The 7142-nt window shown below is 38.4% G+C and overlaps 1 protein-coding gene across 6 annotated transcripts in view; it reads left to right on the top strand.

Moving 5' to 3' along the window:
- The window catches only part of Cnot2 (CCR4-NOT transcription complex subunit 2), a 110320-nt gene that overhangs the window by 530 nt on the left and 102648 nt on the right, over nt 1-7142 (top strand). The window contains exon 1 of one of the 6 annotated variants that reach the window (XM_029562037.1): nt 318-336. The exons of the other annotated variants lie outside the window; for them this stretch is intronic. The gene's annotated coding sequence lies outside the window, so the exon portion shown is untranslated. Of the gene's footprint in view, nt 1-317; nt 337-7142 lie in introns of those variants that run through there. 6 annotated transcript variants of the gene reach the window in all.

The raw sequence follows: 7142 nt of genomic DNA on the forward strand, positions 1-7142 counted from the left end.
GTGGCGGTGCTGGAGGAGGGGGGGGGTGTGTGGCGGGGTGGACGGGACGTAAAGCGTCGCTGTACTCGGGCCGCCGCAGCAGCTCCAGAGCCTAGGCCCGGTTCCGGTCGCCGCGGCGGGGCTTTGCCCGCACTCCGCTGTCCCGGGCTCTCGCCGGTGCGGAGCAGCCGCTGCCGCCGCGCTGCTTCCTGGGGTGGAAGAGAAGGCGGCAGCGGCGGCATCCGATGGGTTCTAGGCCGCTCGGGTCGGCCGTGCCACGTTCCCAGCCGCTGCCGGTCCCTGGCTTTCCATCCTCGCCGTACACGCGCATCACCCGCGACTTGTGTTTTTGTTTGTGTAAGATGGGGACATCGGACTGGCTAACGGGCCTCGGGAGCCTCCAGGCCCTGAGATCCCAAAGGCCATTGCAAGGTGGAGGGTGGAGGAGAGCCACTACCATGCTGCTTCTGCCATCGTACCCGGAGAGGGACGCATCCCTGGTGGTGTAGGCACCGAGTCCGGATGGTCCCGGGGCGGCGGAGGTACCCGAGACGCTTGTCTGTGAAGTTGCAAGCCCTTGGTTTCAACTTCCGCCGGGGCCTCCCTACCTTTTGCTGTCTTAGGTCTGACTTCAAAGTTTCACAGAAGAAATGAGTCGTTAAAAGAGGCCCGGTAGTTCTTAATTGAAGTACTTGTTTGCCCAGGAGAAAGCTTATAACCGTAGGTAGCTGTAGGCTCTTAGTGAAAGCTAATTGTAGTTTGCTTTTGTAAAGGCATTTCTAAGGTTTTAAGATTTGCATTTGTTTTGGGCCCTATGAGTGCAGTATTACTGCCACAAAACTCTTACATACCGGTACTACTCTCTTGAAAGGAACCTAAACATTAACTTCCTTCAAATCCTAGGAGACATCTTCACCTTTCAGCATCTGGAAAACGAAGTATTTTGTTTCTTTTTCATAAATACTTAGAGAATTCTCCTTTCTTAATCATCTGGACAGTTCTAGTAAAATACAGTGATATGATCCTTAGATTCTGGCAAAATGGTAGGACGTACTATATATACTAAGTTAACCAAATCTCTTCATAAGGGAGGCCGAACTTGAAGCTAATGTTCAAAGATGAACACATTTCCTGTCGTTTTTGATAGTAGGGATTATTAGAGCTCTGGAATAAGAAGTGTCAACCATTGATGTTGCCTTTCCAAACAGCCTAAGTGGAAATAATTTATATAGTGGGAGTATATATAGTATATACTTACCTACCAGGTGTATGCAGAGTTTGGGGATGCTTGGTATGTTTTACAACAGTTTTTTCCCAAATGTCAGTGAATTTATCTTTTGTAATTTTGGAAGGTAATTTTATCCCAGGTTTAAAGGGTTGATTAAAAATACACTGAAATGGCTAAATGTCTGGTCTATATTCATGTATTTGTCTATGTTCAGATCCTGTTTCACAAGTTTCTTAATGGGCCAAGACCATTAACAAAGATGTGGCATCCCCTTTAGTGTTGTAATTCTTTTGTTGTCTTAAATCCAAAGGAAAAGTTCAAAATGCACTGAAAGACAGAATTTCTTGCACTCTCCACCTTTGTTGACTTTGCATGAGCCTTGATTAATTTTAAAGTGGTCTTTTTTTTCATTCTTTTTTTCCCTGACATCTTTGCAAATAGTTTTTTTCCTAGACAAGAGAGGAGAAAAATGTATTTCACATTTCTTGCATTCCAGTTAATTAGATTTATTAATACAAATAAGTCAGTGTGTAGACTGCATGTGTTGTCAGAACACTTTTGTTCTAATTTTACAGTATCTGCAACCTAGCCTAATCTTAGAGACTGAAAATTGCCAGCTCCCCTAACAAAACAATAAATGCAGCTTTAAAAAAATTTCAGTTTCTGGGACTGGAGAGATGGCTCAGTGGTTAAGAGTATAGTCTGCTCTTGCAGAGGACCTGGGTTCAATTCCCAGCACCCACATGGTGGCTAAGAACTGTCCTTAACTCCAGTTCCAGGGGAATCTGAAGCCCTCTTCTGACCTTAGAGGCATTGCATGACACTGGTGCACTCACATACTTGCGGGCAATACACTCATACACATAAAATTTAAAAAAAAATTTAATTCAGTTTCTGCAATACTTTAAAATCACTATTTATGATAGAAAAATCATGTGATTTGTATCCCTATCATCCCAGAAGTAGCTGATGTTGAAGATGAAATAACACTCCTGATGACATGCCGCCCTGAAAATCATTTTCTCTGTTTTCACTTTTTAACTTTGGATGTTTAATTTTGTTTTTCCAGAAATGCCTTACAATTTAGTTAAAACTTCAAAAGTAAATAAATTTCAAATTAGTAGATTTCCTTAGAAGTACTGGCAACCTAATTCTGGATTGTATTTCTTCAGTAGATGCTGGAGTTAGCAGTGCTTATGCATTGATTGACCATTATAGAATTTTCACATTCCATGGGAGAGTATAGTTTTGTTTTGTAGTGACATATTGTTTCATAAAGTTTTTCTGATGTAGAAGAACAAAATTTGTCCTTCATGTGTGCGTATGAAATGAGTGTTAATAAATCAGTAAAAATAACAGTTCATAATTTTTTGCTTTTTTGAAGTGATGTTATAGTTTTTTTGTTTGTTTGTTTTTTATTAGAAATTTTAGCTTTCAGGTGGGTGAGATAACTTTAGTTCAATCCCTGAGATCCACATGGTGGAACCAGAGAACCCAGTCCCCTAAGTTGTCCTCTGACCTCCGCAGGTATGCTGAGGCATGCACATGCCCACACATATACATATACAAATAAATGCATGTAGCAAAACTTTAAAATTTCACTGTAGAAAGTTCATTCTAGTATCACATGTTTAAAAGCATACTTTTGTTTGCTCAAATAAACATTAGAGAAAAACTTAGGTGGATAGTGATAATCTTTGGAAAAGATACTGCTAAATATTTACGCTTTTGTTACCTGGACATCTGTGGATTTTGTAACACAGCAGCAGGAAAAAACCAAGGTACCAAGTCAGGCAGTTTTAGAGGTAGAATCTGTATGAGTTGTACTATAATATTTGAATGGAATTGTGTAGCTTAATGGGTCAAAAGATCTGGTGCAGTGATAGAACTGGGTCTTGTCGATGTAGGTGATTGTTCTTCCTGGCCAAGCATGATATCTGCCTTTGATGCTCAAAGGCATCAAATTTCATTGTAATATGTACTCAGTATGAGAAAAGGCTATGCTAAAATTGATATCTGTTGTTTGAAAAGAACTAGAAGAAAAACGACCTTAAAGTCTAAATTTCTTAAAAAATAGTTTTTACCTTGGCTCAGTTTATTGAACTCTTTTCAGTTTAAGCAGTATTAATTTTTTTCTTGTGTCTGTAGTTGTACTGTTTGGTATCTTCTGGTTTCTACTTTAAAATTCAACTCTTAGGACAAATCATACTGATGCATCTTACTCATTTATATTAGGGATGACCTAGAAATAGAATCCTTACTATGTTTTCTGACAGCTTTTTTTTGAAATAAAGATGCAGATATTTAATATATAACTCATAGGGAAGGGATGATGCATTATAAAGTAATAAAATGGTGCACATCATTTTTTTTGGTATGTGCCATGGCTTATACAGCATGGAAATGCAAAACTGAACTATATGAGAAAATCAAGGTTTTCTTTGCTAGACATGTCTTTATTTTGTATATGATCAAACTCAGAATCTAAGTCCATTTAGATTTAGTTAGCTATCTTGAATATATTTGCCCCATAAACCTTGAAAGTTTTCAGTTTTCTGTAGGTGCTTGTTTGTGGGGGGGTGGTGGATTTTAAGGATCACTTTTCTGTTGCTCGGTAAACTTGGAACTTTTCTCTGGTGTCATTTTCTCCATGAAACCTTTCTTGATTTCCCAAATCCTTCTGCTTTGCCAAAATTGAGTGTATTACTCTGTATTGTAATTTATTTTTCACCCATTTTCACCATAATCTCTGTAGGTCTGAGCACCAGCAAGATAGGACTCTTTCTAATTTTTTTATAGAATTTTTGTGCAGTTCATATACTCCATCTTGATCATATTTGGACCTCCCCCATCTGCACCCTCCATGGCCGCCTCCTGCCTGCTGCCAGTGGATTTCATGGATTCTGTCATATATTTTAAGGCCTGTCAAATCAAATTTGTGTCCCCAAATGTCTCTCTATGTGAGTTCATCCACTGGATCCTGGTCACCCTATCTAGCACCACTCCCTTAAAGAAGACGGTCTCTCCCTCACCCAGCAGTGTTCTGCCAATAGTTCCTCTGCTAAAGTTGGAGCTTCTTACCCATTTCCCCAATTTGTGCTGGTTTTTTGTCTGGTTTGAGTCTGTGTGTGCTGTCACCATTGCTGTAAGTTCATATGAGTAAGTTCCCTAAACTATATGAAAAAAAAATCAAGGTTTTCTTGATTACCTGAAAACTGCATCCACCAGCCTGACTCTTACAGTCTTTCTGACCCCCTCTTTCACATGCCCCCTGAGCCCTGGGTGGGTGAGGTTTAATGTAGGAGTCCAAGATAGGACTCTCTGTCTCGTTCATGTTTACAAACCTAGTGCCTTCTGTAGTGTGGTAGTACTTACTAGGTTCTCAGATATGCTTCAAGCAGACCAGTTGTTCGATTGATATTGTTGTCAGTATTTTGTTTCCCAGTCCACAGATCTCAAGCAACACATTTGGAAAAATGGGAAGAAGAGTATCTTGTATTCTCTTATTCTTTGAGTCCTTTCCTAGACTTCACTTTTTATTTTTATTTTTTTGGAGACAGGGTCTCTCTTGTAGCCCCAGCTTGCCTAGAACTCATATATAGACCAGGCTGTCCTTGATCTCACAGAAATCTGTGTCCTGGGTGCTGGGCTGGCTCACCACGCCTGGCCGTTTGTTTGTTTGTTTATTTATTTATTTATTTATTATTTATTTATTTTTTGAGACAGTGTTTCACTATATAGCCCTGGCTGGCCTGGAACTCACAGTGCTGGTCAGGCTGACCTGAACTCACAGAGGTCCACCTGCCTCTGTCTCCCTACTGCTGGGATTAAAGGTGTGTACCACTACACCTGGCTAGACTTTAACTTTTTAATTTACTACTTTACCTATTGGCAGAGTTAGTGTGGAACTAAGGGGAGAATGCTAGTAATGTTTGCTTTTGGCAAGAATGTTCAGATCTCTGTTTCTAGCTGTACTTTTTTTATATGTCCATCGTCACTAGTTAAAAGAAGTATTAGATACTTTGAAGTTATTGCATTTACAATAATTAAACTTCCTACTGGATTGAGGCTGTTTGAAGTTAGATTCTATTTTGTTTTTCTCCCATCTAGTCTCTGCTAGTGCTTGGCCAAAGTTCCCTACAAAGTTTGGGTTCTCTGGTTTTTGTTTTGTTTTTGATATGCTGAGAATCAGACCCAGGGCCTTGGTACATGCTGGGCAAGTGTTCTATTTCTCAGCCACACTCTCAGTCTATGGAATTCTCTAGTTTGAATACCATTGTTCTTAGGAAAATTAGGTGAGATGATTTAATATATCTTTATCAGAAATCCCAAATCCCGAATCCTCCAAAATTCAAAATCTTCGGTTGTTTTTTTTTGTTTGTTTGTTTTTGTAATCTGGCAAATATGAACTAGAATAATTCCTTTTAACCTAATTACCTCTTAATTACCTCTTACCCTAATTTTTCAGTACTTTGACGTGGAAATGTTAATATTTGAGATAGGCACTTTTACTTTTTTGTAATTTGAAAGGCTAGCTCTTTGTTTTTGCTTTTTTGAGACAGGGTCTTGCTGTGTAATCCTGGTTGACCTAGAACTTGCTGTGGGATTACAGGCATGTACCACCATGCCTCAAGTTAAAATTTTGAGAAATATTTGGTCTTTAAGGGTCTGGGTAAGAGACCCATAAAGCTGTGAGCCAGCATTTTATCTGTTTTAGAGATAGACAAAATAAAAGTTTCCCAGAGTTGCTTTTAGTAGAGGTGCTAATTGTTTGACTTCTAAGTTTAGAAACCTTTCTTACATTGTAGTTGCCTATATTTTTTTTCCCCGAGACTTGAATTACTAAAAGTACAAAGAGTGTATGTTTCTTTTAAAAATGAGAATTTGACCCCATACTGAAGATGCTAGTCCTTAGGAAAGTGTTAATGTGAAAAATAGGTCTCCAGTTAATAAACTTTTACTATGCCAAGAAATGTTAAGCAAGAGAAATTGTGTATTCAGGCAGTTTGGGTAGAGATGAATAGTCTTGACTTTTTTTCCCTTCAAACATACTGATATACCATTTTTCCATTTATATATCAGATGCAGAAATAGAGCTTCATTGTGTATAAGCATCTGGACAAATGTAATGACTGATTATGTAATGCACTTTGTTTGAGAGAGGAACATTTGGTTTTGTGTCATATCTGGCAGGAAAATGCATTTATGTCACTTCTTACATTGTAAATGATGCTTTTCCTGCATACAAATTTTCTTTTTTTGGTAATTCTTTCATAGATCTGTAAAGTAGTATTATACTTACATGCAATTCAAAAGACCTAATTGTTTTTCTTTATTAATATATATATATATATATAGTTTTGATTTATTTTATTTTATGTGTATCCATGTATTGCCTGCATGTAGGTAAGTGTACCCGTGTAGTACAGTGCCAGTGGAGGACAGAAAGGCTGTTGGATCCCCTGGAACTGGAGTTACAGACAGTTGTTAGCTGCCATGTGGGTGCTAGGATTTGAACCCAGGTCTTCTGCAAGAACAGTCAGTGTTCTTAACCACTGAGCCATCTCTCCAGCCCCTGTAGCTTTATATTTTAAAATGTTTTTATAGTTTGCAAAACACTTTAACATTATTTTAGTTTTACATTTGTCCTTTTGATGTTAACTTTAAAAAAGTTAATTTTAACATTAACATTTATAGGGACAACAGACTCTTTTAGTATTAAAATTAGAAATAAGGGAAATATGAAGGTCTTTTTCTTCATATTTCCAAACAGAGTTTTAAATTTTCATTTATTTTATTTTGTCTGTAATTCCAGTTCCAGGGAATCCGACAGTTTCTTCTGTCCTCTGAGGGCATTGCATGACACGGGTGCACTTACCTACACGTAGGTAATACACGCATGTACGTAAAATAAAAATAATAAATATTTTTAAAA

Source organism: Nannospalax galili, unplaced genomic scaffold (genome assembly GCF_000622305.1).
Source record: "Nannospalax galili isolate Female #2095 unplaced genomic scaffold, S.galili_v1.0 scaffold74, whole genome shotgun sequence".
Lineage (NCBI taxonomy): Eukaryota > Metazoa > Chordata > Mammalia > Rodentia > Spalacidae > Nannospalax > Nannospalax galili.